The following is a 15,179-nucleotide window of genomic DNA, read 5'->3' as shown; positions in this document are numbered from 1 at the left end:
TCTTCTCCTTCCTCTATCCCTATTATTTGTAGGTTTGGTCTTTTCATGTTGTCCCAAATTTCTTGGACATTTTGGTTCATGGCTTTGTTGGTTTTAGTGTTTTCTTTGACTAATGAATCTATTTCTTCTACCATATCTTCAACACCAGAGATCCTCTCTTCCATCTCTTGCATTCTGTTGGTTGTACTTGCATCTGAAGTTCCTGTTTGTGTACTCAGATTTTCTATTTCCAGCATTCCTTCTGCTAGTGTCTTCTTCATTTTTTCTGTTTCCCTCTTCAGGTCTTGGACTGTTTCCTTGTTCTGTTTCGTTGCTTTTTCATGATTTTGTTTCAGGGACTTATTGTTTTCTTCTGCTTTAATTGTCCTTTCCTCTAGTTTTTTATAGCATTCTTCCCATTTTTTTGTTTGTCTGTTCCTCCACTTTATTTTTGTTTCTTCTATATAAGGCTCTAGCCTCTTCATGATGTTACTTATAAGATTGTTTTCTTCTGCTTCTTCCATTCTGTGATGTTCTGGTCTAGCTGTTGGAGAAGGGCTAGGTTCTGGTGATGCTGTATTGCTCTTTATTATGTTGTATGTACTTCTGCCTTGACTTCTTCCCATCTCCTTGTGGATTCGTTCTTGGTCTTATCAGTGTACTTGGTCCAGACAGAGCTGACAGATTTAGGGAGCCTCTCTCTGGTCCAGATGGAGCCTCTAGGCTGGGTGGGAGCTCTAGTCCACATGAGAGTGCTGGCCAGATAGGAGCTGGGGGGCTGGACTCTGAGTCTCAGGAAGTCCCTGGGGTCTCCTTATCTTGTCCAGATGGGAGCTCCTCTTGTCCATATTGGAGTTCTGGGACAGGATGGACTGCTGGACGCTGGTGTCTGATTCTCCATAAGTGGCTGGGGTCTCTGGCAGATGGGTGTGGGGGCAAGTCGTTGAGGTTGTATTGTGCACTGCAGGGTCTCTCTGGTCCAGATGGGAGTTCCAGGGCGGATAGGAGCTGGGGGCTGCTCTCTGAGTCTCAGGAAGTGGCTGGTGTCTTGGCCTAATGGGTGTAGGGTAGGGTATGGAGACTGTTGGGTCTGCCTGCAGTCTTGGAAAAGGGGAGCCTTTCCACAGGCCCAACGAATTGCTGGAAACTGGGGCCAAGTATGGCAGGTCCTCCCGGGATGGCTGGTGCCAAGGGGTGGGACCAGGGGTGGTTGCCTCTCTGAGTATATCCCCAGGTGCTCACCTCTGGTCCAGATGTGAGTTCTGGTGCACCTTGCACATCTTTAATTGATAAAAAAAAATTCAGTTTGGCCCACACACATATGTAAAGGCCTCAGTGAAATCAGGTGTTTTATAATCTTTTATAGCTTTTTTCAATGCCAAATATCATAAGAACCATTGTTTCACATGAATTATGAACCAAAAGCCTTGGAGCCACCAATTGGATCAGGCCCTCTGGATAAGTGAGACAATTGAATAGCTTGAACTGTTTGGAAGGCACCCAATCAGTGGGACCCAGAACTGTCCTTAGTGAATGAGCTGGCTGTTTGGATCTTTGGGCTTACAAAGGGACACATTGCTCAGCCTGGAAGGAGGGGACTGGATCTGCCTGTACTGAATCCACCAGGTTGAGCTGAATCCCCAGGGGAGACTCTGCCCTGGAGGAGATGGGAATGGGGGGAGGGGCCTGGGATCAAGTGGGGGCAGTGGAAGAGGCAGGAAGGGGGAGGACAGGGGAACCCATGGCTGATGTGTAAAATTAAAACACAAATATAAATAAAGAAAGGAGAAAAACAAAACCATTGTTTCATGTATTGTTTTAGTGTTTTGGGGGGGGATTTTTTGTTTTTTTGTTTGTTCTGTCTAGACTTCTCTCTTGGTTATAAGACTAATTACTTTTCTCTATCTTTTTCCAATGCAAAACATAACATATTAATTTTTTTACTATATAATAGCTATTTTCTATAATTAACCTAAGAATTGTAATGTGCATCTTAAGTCATTACAATCTACTTCAAACTAATATGGACTTAATTCTGGTAAAATGTAGAAACTTTCCTCCAACTTCCACTTGTGAATGTTTCTGTGTTTTAAAATGACCATTGTGCTATAATAATGCTTTATGTACTGTACTTTTAAACAGTTCAAGAAAATGAACTTGCTCAGTGTTTTGTGATCACATTTTCTTAATCATTTGCAGTTCTTATAATCATGGATGTCAATTTTCACATAACACCATTCCTTTCAGCATAAAGGACTGTATTTAATAACAAACTGTCTCCATTTTTATGTGAGGCTGCTTATTTTATAATTTCATTTTCAAAGGATAATTTTCCCAAATAAGAAATTCTTAGTTGATGTTTTTCATTTATGGCTGTTGCTTCTTTTTCGGAACTTCAGGTGGGCATTGTAATGTCTTCTGCCATCTGCTGCCTAAGAGGAAGCTAGTTGCTATTCTCACTGGGAATTGTCTGTTGGGACAACATCCGATATAAATTATCTTTTCTGTTTCTCCCACTTGGGGTTTGTTGAGATTCATGAATCTATAATTTAGTTTTGTTTTGTTTTCCAACAATGTTTTAAATTTTTCTTTAATTATTTCTAAAAATATTCTTTCCAGTTCTTTCTTGCTCATCTCCACCTGGTAATCTCATTACATTATGTAACTTGGTAAACATGATGCTGAAGGACCATTCTTTTAGCTCCCCTTATATGATTCCGTTTTTGTGCTCTATCCTATAGTTAGTAGGACTCCTAATGATCTGTTTTGAAGTTTGCCAATACTCTTCAACTTCTGCTGAATTCTTAGAATAAATTTGGTCTCAGATATTATTCTTTTGAATTACAAAATTTTAGTGTAGTTTTGTACTTTGATGCTGTTATCTCATTCCCAATTCCATGTCTTTGCATTTTGTTTTGGTACTTGGTTTCCATGACTAATATGAACTTACCTATAGCAGGTGTTTTGAAACCTTTCTCTGTTAGATCAAACATCTGGACCTACTCAGAGGTGTAGCTGGAGTTTTTCTCTCCATCTCCTGCCAAGCCCTCACAGTCCTACAGCCCACTTATAAAATAATCACTCAGATGCTTATATTACTTATAAATTGTATGGCCATGGCAGGCTCTTTGTTATCTACTTCTTCCATCTTAAATTAACCCATTTCTATTCATCTATACTTTGTCCCATGGCTTGTAGCTTACCAGTACCTTATATCTCCCTTGTCATGGTGGCAGCTGGCAGTGTCTCTCCGGTTCAGCCTTCCACTTCCCAAAATTCTCTTCTCTCCTTGTCCTGTCTGGCTACTGGCCAATCAGTCTTTTATTTATTAACCAATCAGAACAATACATTTAACATACAGAACATCTCACAGCACTTCCCCTTTTCTTTTTTCAAAAAGGAAGGTTTTAACTTTCACATAGTAAAATTATAGATAACAAAACAATTATCTAGCAAGAATTACAGTTATAATATCTAGTCTATTTATAATAACTAATTTTTTGGCAAAATTAAAGAAGATATCCTACCTATCTTATATTTGTGAATCCAAGGTTTCATATCTAACTTATCTATTATCATAACTAAGGAGCATTATAATTATTTTCTAGTCTTCAACTACATTAAAGACCTCAGAAGGATATAATATTACCTGAGAAATGGGAGAAGGATGCAAGCAACTTTCAAGAGTCTTGGGAGAGAGAACAGAGACAGCTGCCATCCTGGACAATCATCCAAAGTTGTTTTGTAAATTTGTGGCATCTGTCTTCAGCCCACAGGTCTAGAGTCTCTCAGTCTCTTTTTGTGTCCTATAAAATGTCTGGCAGTTTTCTCTGCAAAGGGCCATTTTGTCAAGCAAAATTCAGTGGTCACCTTCTTATGGGTCCTGCATGTCCAGTCAATCAAGTAGTCTTGTCCAAAAGGCTATTTTTGCCAAGAAGAAGATAAACTCCGTATAGAGTGTCTTTGGTGCCCATCCTCCTCTCTTAAGTAAATCCAGTGCTGCCAGGAGCAGACATGTCTCATTGTCCAGAGAGTCTCAATTTTTTAAATATTTTAAATGCTGTATTCTGTAGGTCTCTGAAGTATTTGAAGATTACCTACCTGATTGAATTATATCTATGTATACCTAGAAAACTTAACATGACTATAAGTTTGGCTGTCATAGAAGACTAATTGTTCCATTACAATTTAAATAAGTTATATAAACATAATATCTTAAACAAGAGTAAAAATACACATACAGTATAACAAAATTAACTTTAAATTTGTATCAATAAACTAAAATCCATAGTAATGTAAAACATTTTAAACAAGTCGTTGTTCTTTAAAAGTAGGTTCAACAATCTATCCTTTTATCCTATTATATTTATACTAACTCTAGCCACACAGATGGTTTCTTTTGATTACTTTTCCTTTTAAATATGTCACTTTTCTCTGTTTCTCTTCATGTTTCATTGTTTTTGTTGGAAATTGAGGTTGTTAACACATAATAGTTACTCTGAATTTTGGTATTTTCTTCAATGCTGGCTGTTATTTCTGGGACTTGGTTGCTGGTATTTTATTTTGGAAATCACTAGAATTGAGTGTTTTGTCAATATGGCATAAGAATGAGAAGGCTTTCAGTCTTAACCCAGCATTTTCTTTCTAAATATTGATGCTGCATATGTTTGTAATCTTCCAATTAGCCAGTATCTCATATCTAGGTACAGTGACTTCATGAATATGTAAAGGTGATATCAATTCCCTTTTCAGTATCACATGTCTATGGTCTCTTGTCTTACTTTCTACTTTATCCTTTGGTTTGCTGCTCATCCATATAAGAATGTGCCTTCAGTGTATATTTGCTGGCTTTTCTTTTCTTTTTTTACTGGTCAATGCTTTTACTGAGAATACTATTAGGAACATGATTTAATACATCAAAATCAACTTTCTAGTGGCAGCAAAGCCACAAGATTTCTCACTTGACGCAATATGTTAGAACCACCATATCAAACAACCTAGGAAGGACACAAGCAACTGCAAGCAAGAAATGTAATAGGAGTGCATTCATATCTAAGGCTCAGTAGTTTTGCATAAATAAATGTTTCTTGTTTTTTATTTTATCTCAATCATCATAAATGCTTTTTTTCAATGTTATCCAGATTTATAGGTACATTTGAGAAAAGAAAGTTTCCCTCTTTCTTTGCTCTACAATAATGGGAAGTTAAGCTCTACTCAATACTAATCCTACTTCCCTGTTTTATTGCACATTAAGTACTTTTTAATTACATTCCAAACATTGTGGCATTTGCCTTGTGAGGTTTGTGTCTCTACATGTAGTCTTTTATTCTAAGTCAGTTTATCATAAATAATTTGATTATGCCGAATCATTTTTTTTAAGCTTTGCTAAGTAGGAACAGAACAGTGTTTATTCAATTATGTCACTTCTGAATCCTATTCAGGGTGATCTCTTCTTTTTTTATTATTATATTTGTGTTTTAATTCTACACATCAGCCATGGGTTCCCCTGTCCTCCCCCCTCCTGCCCCCACACCCACCCTCCCCACTGCCTGAGTGCCTCCCAAACAGTCCAAGCCATTCAACTGTCTCACCCATCCTGAGGGCCTGCTCCAGCCGGGGGCTCCACAGCCCCTGGTCCACAATTCATGTGCTTCCATTTATCTGGCCATTTGTCCCTGTGCTCTTCCAATCAAACAGGGTGATCTCTTCTTATCACTTTTCCACTCTGGGTGTTAAGAGTAGGGATGATTTCTTGGACTCTGTGTGTCCTAGTGGTCATTTCTCCTAAAACTTTTTAGCTAGCTCTTTCAACGGCTGCAGGAAGTTTTCCTATCAGAAAGCACTGATTATTGCTGGGCTAAATTTGTACTAGAGTGCCCTGAATGTCTCTGATGCTTGTTCTCTGTGCTTGCCTCTCTTCTCTGATCCCTTGCCCTGCAAACTCTAAATACCTTGGTCTTTCAAGTTGCCAGCTCTGTATGCTTCAATATACAGATCACCAAACTTAGTCCTCCATGTCACAACCTGAAACCCTTTACAGTTTAAATAGGCCATGGCAGCCATGTAGTACTTCTCATCTGCTTCCCTTCATGAAATCACCCTTTGTTTCTTGATAGCCAGTAGTTTACAGTCATTGCTTCAAATGATTTTTTTTGATATGTTTTCAAATTGGTTGAAGTGGGCAAATCTGATGTATATTATCTATATTTCCCAGGATCAGAGTCAGAAATGCTCAATTTCTTTGAAGGAACACATTCAGTTGAGTTTATTGGAGAACTTCATTAACTTGTTTTTCCATAAATATTTCTGAATCAACTATGATCATTGTCACTCAAGACAGATGACCCAGTCTTGGTTGTAGGACATGGACTTCTCAGAATAATCAGCTGCTATGTCCCACAGTGCTAAAGCTATGGAGACAAAAGAACAGCATTTAATGAGGGGGTATGCATTTAGAGTCAGTCTTGGTCTCTAGGTGCTGAGCTATCCAGGTGAGCAACCTGGTTTCCCTAATCAGACTGCACATTGCTCACCTCACTAACAGTTCTCCTACTTTCCATGGTGTATTGGATGTGCCTAGTTCATTTACATGAGGAGGAGAACATGCTTCCTTTCTTTATGACAGTCTATTGTTCTTCTCCAACCTTGCTCTAATAAAGCAAAACCACTTCCTTTCTTCTCTTCAAGCCTGTTTTTACTTTGGTTTTCACTCATTACATTAATTTTATTCAGAATAAAAGAGCAACAATCATGTTTAAGATTAAGACAGAAAATATCACAGCAGGATTCCATAAAGAGAGTTTAATTTCACTAATTACTTACATTAATTATATATCAACTTTTTAAAGACATTTATTGAGCACCACCAGCTTTGAGAGGTACATCATTCTCACACTATATCTTTCAAATTTTTTATTCTTGCCCGGAATAATCAACTATCATTTGACACAGGGTAAAACAAGTACCCTGTAAAATCTCAATTAAAATTGCATTTGAAACACTTAATGTTAGAGATCCATTATAAATGATTGCATGATTCAAGGATCCACATCAGACAGGAGGAACAGAACTATATCTTAACGAGTGGAAAAGGACAGGCACAGATGAAGAAGCCTTGCAATGTGCGTTTTCTGTTAAGAAACATCTTTGTACCTCAGCAGATGGCACTGAGAGATGCCTTTTTATTTCTTTAAGTAGACAGTTCCTTTTCATTGACTGACTTGGGTGATTTTAGATTTCATTATTATTGTCATCTGTTAGAGACAGAAAAATGGGGGTAGGGTGAGCCTGTTATTTTCCAAAAGGCAAGAGCATCAGCATGGAGGCAGCCTGTGAGCACAGGGAGTTTAATTTCCTGAGCTGTAGTGAGCACATGCACAGGCTGTCTCTTGGCTGTTCATTTCAAACAACTTATCTCTATTTGGAGCTGGGACACTTGATGCTTGCTGAGTACCACACTCACTCTCTTTTCCTCATTTTAGCTTACCAAGACTATTTTTTCTTGCTCTTTAGATTTAATACATTCTAAACCAATCTAGAGCAGGTTGTTAGGAAGCACTACACAGAAAAATTAACACCTCCTTTTTCAGAGTCCAGAAGTTTACTTCATTAGAATCACACATACACACACACACACACACACACACACACGCACACGCACATGCACATGCACATACATACACTCATACACACATGCACATATATACACACACATATAAACACACAAACACACACACACACACACACACACACACACACACACACACACACACATTCTGAGGAAACTATTGAGTGTCCAAGAGGGAACAGCAAAAAAATCCCTAAAGTCCACTGAGACTGCACTTAGGGCTCCCTCTTCTTCCTCTGAAATTATATTTGCTCAGAAGACAACAGGCATCATTTGTTATTACTGTTAACAGGACATATTTTATCTCTGTAATATTCTGATAGAGAACACAAGAGTGTCTAACAGAAAAAAGCAATTCCAGAATCTACCCTTTCTATCAGGAGCAGTTCTTAATGTAGGATTTTAATTTTATCTTCTGATTGATAGCATCCTATTAGCCATAACCTTATGGGTACTATTTTAAGCTCCCTTCCAGATGGATACATTAATGCTGGCTCAGCTTTCGAAATAGAAAGTCTATAATTTGGGTGTTGGAGTTTGATCCAAGCACTCAGTAAACCCTGAAGTGTAGGATAGGAAATACTTGTATTCCCATGTGTAGCTAAAGTAGAGAAACATTTAAACAGAAAATAATTTATGGAGGATTTCATAGTTACAGGCATATAAGGCCAAATGTTTTACAGTTTATAAAATGAGAAAATATTTTCTAATATTCTTTTGGACTTGTGATGTTATAGAAGGGACACAAGAGCAAGACTCCATTCACTACTCCAGCGTTACTCTGAAGACCAGCTGGGGTCAAAAGGCAGGTGCCAGTAGGAGAGTCTAGGACTTAAAACTAGTGAACGAGTTTTTCCCAAAAGTTCATGGCATAAGTCAGGCCACAATTACTATAAGTGGTTCTCAGCACATGGGTCACTACCCCTTTGGCAGATCATATATCATATATTTACATTGTGATTCATGATAATAGCAAAACTACATTATGAAATAGCAACAAAATTTTATGGTTGGCAGTGGGTCACTACAACATGAGGAATTATATTAAAGGGTTGCAGCATTAGGAAGATTGAGAACCACTGTTTTACAGGCATGGCAGGGAGTTTTAGCATGGCAATCTAGCTACAGTGATGTTTCATGTGGGAACAATGTAAAAAGCTAATCAATAACCAGCAGGAAAATATATTTAAAAGAAATAAAAAGGGAAAAATTGACAGAAGAATGAAAGAGAATGAATATTCTTGTCTAAATCCTCAAATGGTCATAAAATTGTTGACTAAATCATCTTTTCTGGAATAATGTGAATTATATATCTAAAACAATCTCTCATCACCATAGATATGACTGAAAGGCAGAGTCCTACACCAGTCTGAAGGGGATCTCTTTAAATTATCTCAACATTAATTTTGTAGAGGTGTCAAGCCCAAAATCAATGAACATTTTTACATGGACTCTCAGAACCTATTAGATAGAAATTGCTGTATCCATTTAAGTATACAAGTGTTGCAGAAAATGACCAGATCATACAATAAAAAGAAAGGAGTAAAGGAACCCAAATTCTTTTTTTCCTTATTTTTTCTTTTTCTTTTTCTCCCCCTCCCACCCCCCCACCCCCACCCCACCACCCCACCCCCACCCCACCACCCCACCCCCACCCCACCACCCCACCCCCCACCCCTGCCTTTCCTGGAACTCACTTGGTATCCCAGGCTGGCCTGGAACTCACAGAGATCCGCCTAGCTCTGCCTCCCAAGTGCTGGGATTAAAGGCTTGTGCCACCACCGCCTGGTGGAACCAAAATTCTTGAGTGGTTCAGGCAGAATTCTATTCCCAGAAGCATACCTCCCTCAGATCACCTTGTTATGCAGCATTTAAAGGATACTGAATGCAACACTCACTCTCTGTACTATGTTGCTTTCTCATGTACCCAGGATGAACTATGCTTTAGACATATGGTCATACTCAAGTTTAGTCTTTACCGCTTCTCTTTGGAGTAGAAAGTGTTCCACAGTGGGTTTCCATGGTGACATGAAAACTTCCCAAGTATTATTACCATCTCATTTGAGCCTTAATATTTTCATCATATTTAAAGTATTTTTCCTTTTTTTTTTACTTAAGTTTTTATACAATATGTTTTGATCATATTTTACCTTCCCTATCCCCTAGCTCTTCCCTGTCTCTCTATCTGACCAATTTATGTCTGCTCTCCAAAAAACAAAGAACAAAAATAAAATTCAAAACAAACAAGAAAACCAATAAGATAAAAAAAAATGCCCAAAGAAACTAAACAAAAGAAAAAGAAAGGAGAGATAGAGAAGGGAGGGAGGAAAGGAGGGGGCAGGAGGCAGGGAGGGAGGGAAGGGGGAGGGAGGATTTATGAGTATTTAGTGGTTAAAGAACTATCAGAGACATCCTAGTCATGGTACAGTGTTGATATGATTATCATTGAGTAGAACAACTACTATCTAAGATATTTTTCAAGTAAAATGTCCTCCAAATATTTACTTCCATGTGTAATCCCTTTATACAATAAATCTGTATAAATCTCAAGGTTAAGAGAAGACCCAGATTTCCATTTAATACATTGGGAAGTCTTAATCTACCATATACTAGGGAAAAATTATAGTAACCCTCCACTAAAAAGAGAGAATGGCTGTAGGGTAACAGAACATGAGGTGCCTAGTAGGCAAATTGTCTGTACCAGAGTGTTAAATATGTGAGAGACCCTTCAAACACTTAGTTGAGGTGAGCATGGCCCAGGTAACACCTATGTAACTCAGCAGCACTTGTAAACCTTGTCCACCCATGGTCTAAGCCCTTGAGTTTCAGCATGTTTGTTTATTGCAACATGACAGAAAATCAGAATTCTAATTAGCAGTTTACAAGCCCGTCTGGAGTTTTCTGTCATTTTCTTGTTGCAGTTCATTAGGCTTCATAAAACCTCTCCACTTTCCTGATTTATTGAGAACTCCTTTAAACATACTTATTTTTTTAAACATTACTTTTTTTCCCACTATAGGGAGAGAGTCCCCAAAGACTTCATTGTTATCCCATTTTTTACATTTAAATTGCTTGTGCTAGGCATCCTTTTAGTAACCACTGACTGAGAAACTGACAAAGCATTATTTAGAATGCAGCAGTAGCCTTAAGTGGATGTGCATTTGTTTCAAAATGGACACACACACACACACACACACACACACACACACACACGCACACACACAACAACAAACAATGAGAGCCTGTGCAAGTGTGCTCATAGTGAGGACTTAGAACTTGGTGAATGTCTTGCTTCTGGTTAGAGTTCCCTCCCCTCACCTGGAAACCATGTCCTATAAGGCAGGAGCTACCATGCTGAAATATACTTCACTGTTGACATTCTCTGCAAAGGAAATGATTCCTCAAATACACTGTTTTTTTGAGACAGGAAACACTTTGGAAAACAGTGGGACTGGGGCAGAAAATACCCCTAGCATGGAAAGCACACAACCTAAAAATTATTTTCAAAGAAATGAATAATCTTCAGAGGGTACCTGTGTGCATGTGTCACCCTGTCAGAGAGGAACATAAAGCTCAGTAGTGTTCCTAGCAAAGCTCCCAGGTATCTGAGATGAAGCTGTTCTGGAACTTGGGATCCTAGTATACCACTTCAATCAAGGCACTCACACCCCTTAGGAGGAACCTACAGACAGACCTTTCTCTCTTTTATCAAGTAGCTGCCAATAAAAAATAAAAATGAGTTCATCTTTGTGAATCTACCATAATCTAAATGTGAACCTTTTTTTTCAATTTTGGTGCTTTGTTTCATATTTTACAAACATTTCAGATATGAAGAAAAATAATTGGATAGAGAAGAGGGAATGGCTTACATCTTGATAATACATCTAATCATCCCTTATTCTTTCTCATAATAATTGAAAAATATTATCTATACAAAGTTAACAGTTTCTCATCTCTACATTTTAAAAGTGAATGTAGTAGTTACTTCTAATGTTGTTCATTTTTAGGTACATAGGTGTCCCTCTGGAGAGAGCCCTAGGAATGTCTTCAGCATGCTTGTATTTTAAAACAGGTACACAGTGCTTTAGAGGTAATTGAAACATTCTTTTCTATAACAGATGGGTAATTCCTAGCTCAGTACAATTGTTGACTCCCCATGGGAACCCTTACCCTTTTGGAAGAGGGGGTGGAGGTTGGGTTGGTGGGGGAAGCTGGGGGAAAGCTGGAGGAGGGATGGGACAGGGATCTGTGGTTGATACATAGAACGGGTGGAAATTTTTCTTAAATAAAGAAAACTGTGACATCTTCATAGATAATACTTTAAACCTTAATGGAAATGTAAAATAGTTAAGCTAGACAAATGGGAAAGCTCCAGTTTTTGCTTTCTGATTTAAAAATGACCAACATAACTTTCTCCCTGCAGACTGTAATGCTCACTTATACAGCCTTCTCCAGTATTGCAGTCATCAGTTGATGGAAGTCTTATGAAGATAAATCCAAAAAAGAAAAAGAAAAAAACTTGTCTACCAGGTTGTGGATCTGGGCTCACATTCCCTATACAGCTATCATTTTCCCATAGTACCAAACTCATAAATACAGAATATAAAAGTGATTTCCTTTAAAAAAAAATTCTCATCTTTTAAACAGATCTGTTTTTCTCTCAGCTGATGTACTTCATCTGGCTAGGAATCGTTAGCTACTGAATGAACAGAAGAAATTAAAGCATATTATAAAAATCAGTTAACAGGTCACCCAGCCATAAAAGGCAAATGCCCAAGAACTCAGACTCTGCTAGCTAGCTTTGGAATCATAGAGCTCTCTAAAAGTCTGAGTACCAAAAATTGTCTTACATTCCCAGGCCTCCCTAACACAACAACCATGAACTTCTCTAGAAGTTAAACCATGGGGAAAGCAAAAGAAACACTGGACATAAATCAGTACGCATCTCTACTATTCCAGCAGTGACCCAATTCAGAATGACTTTTTCCAGCTCCATTACTTACCTGAGAATTCTCATTTTATTTCTTAACACTTGAACAAAATCCCATTATGTAAATATACCGCATTCTCATTATTAATTAATCAGTTAATGGGCATCTAAACCATTCTCATTACCTAGTGAGTGTGAATAGTAAAGCCATATTAACTGCTACCTTCTGATTTTCTACTGCACAAGTGAAATTCTTGAATCTCTGAGTTGTCCAAGGCTGTGCAGATTAGAAACTGAGAAAAGTAAATTTAAATTTGGGTCCAATTAGCTCTATGCCACTCCTTTTATCTTCATGTAGAACCAACCACACACGTCTCCACACCCACCCAACCACCTTACAGTCAGCAAGCTGAAGGAAGAGCAACTGAAAAAGAATGACGTAAGTTATAAAAGCCCAACATGATATGCTCTGTATGTGCATATTACATATAGAGTGTGGCCCAGCAATTCAAGTCTGGATTATCTGTAGGAAAGGGTTTAACAAGTGTCCTGGCTGTTACTTTCTTCTCTGTGCTTTAACTACTCATCACTAGCACTTGGCAATCTCTCATCATCAAAGACCAAGGTTCCTTCTTTCTTATCATTTAGAATACTTCCATGGCTCTATAAAAATACTAAACTTCAAGCTTCTGTAGTCAGACATCTAAGGGAAGAACTTAAAATTTCCATGTAAATACAAACCATCTATGCAAAGAGATAGCATAGTTTTCCAGTTGCTTAATGTATGCTATTTTTCCCTTACCTAATTGACATTATTTATTTCATATACTCATGTGTGTATATGTGCACACATTGCTAGAGTGCAGCTGTGGAGCTCAGAGGACAACTTGCAAGAATCAGTTTCCTCCTCTTACCACAGGAATCCCAGGGTCAAATTCAGGTCATTAGCGTTTATAGCAAGTGACTTCACGCATTGAGCCTTCTCATCAGCCTGCCATTGGTTAGTACAGGTAATGTTTACTTTTGTCTTGACTAAGTTGATATTACAATTTAGTACAAAAGAGAAAATCTTACATTATTTCTATCGAAGCACCACAGTAATGCAGCTTATTCCATCTCTGCCTTCAGTGCTCCAGACAAAGGTCCTCAGCTCTAATCAGTAAATGTTAACTTTGTAGTAAGAGGCTAAGAGCAGAAGCATCACCTGTTAAACCATTAAAAAGCCTCTAGAGTTGGAAATGAAATGTTTGGTTTATGAATCTGTTGCTTTGGAGTGTTTGAGTCAGGCTGAGAGATGATTTGTCCTTAATCTAGAGATAGAGCACTTCTTGGCAGTAATGAGGGTTGTTGATGAAGCTATTCCAAGATGCACTGTCAAGTGGCAGACTGTTCTTTATGGGGAATCTCTGCCCTACTCATGCATGTCAGGAAATGGCATTGCCTTTAGTACATTTTCAGATGGAGAATTAGAGATGTCACTCACACTGTCACTCACACAATCACCTCAGACTTCTGACCTACAACTCACACTAACCAAACCTCTAACAAGAAAGGAGAGAAAGACAGAGATGGGGTTGGGGGCAACATTCCCTCTCCATGTTGGTAAATAAATATTTTGGTACTGAATGAAATAAAAAGTAGACATATGAAAGGATGCTACATATCTCTGAGCAGAGCATTACAACAGCAGATGGATTTAATAAGAATTTTAACACCATCATAGAAATCTCATTTCCCCAAAGAATAAATGACTGAAGCATACTCCTTATTTTCAGAGCTAGAGTGTTCATGGGGAGGAGCATCTACTCCCATTTCCACAATAACAGTGTGTTCCACACATACCAAATTTACTTTGATAAAACATTACCTATTTATGTTGTTCTGCTGATCTCTATGAAGCTCTACAATCATAGTCATCTAGAGCATGATCAGATATTGGCTTGTTAAGGTCAGCCAAGCCTACCCTAAGAATATATATAAATAATTTTTTTTTGAGACAGGGTTTCTCTGTGTAGCCCTGGCTGTCCTACAATTCCCTCTGTAAACCTAGCTGACATCAAACTCACAGAGGTTCACTTGCCTCTGCTTCCCAAGTGCTGGGATTAAAAATACATACCACCACTTTTATATGCTTCTAAGGATATTCTTAAGGTAACAAGTACAATATCTCAACTACTCTTGAAGCCACTGCTTGTGCCATATTTGTTACAGGGTATCTCTGGCCAAAATAAATCACATGGTCAACTCAACTGTCCAGAGTAATGTAGCTATAAAATAATAAGGGGATAAAGGGGATTAGAGTATTAACTGGGGCCCTCAGTCAATCAGAGAAATTGTTAGGTGTAAACTGTAAACAAAATATGTACTACCAGTTAGCTAATTGTCCTGTGTAAACTTTTCTAGGTAAAAATAACCTATCATAGGATGAATAAATGAGCTACACAAATAATTAAGTTTATTTAATCTTATCTGGATTAACCTTCATTAGACATTTTTTTAAATGTAGTATATATTATAAAGGTTAAAGAACCAAAAATATATGACTAATAAGGAATTTAATCTTCCAGGGATCTGGACCATCAAATGCTTAAAATAGGAATTTCTGAAAGTTACAACATCAAAATCATTAATCAAGTCAGAAAA

Source organism: Onychomys torridus, chromosome 2 (genome assembly GCF_903995425.1).
Source record: "Onychomys torridus chromosome 2, mOncTor1.1, whole genome shotgun sequence".
NCBI lineage: Eukaryota > Metazoa > Chordata > Mammalia > Rodentia > Cricetidae > Onychomys > Onychomys torridus.
This window is presented reverse-complemented; position numbering follows the sequence as displayed.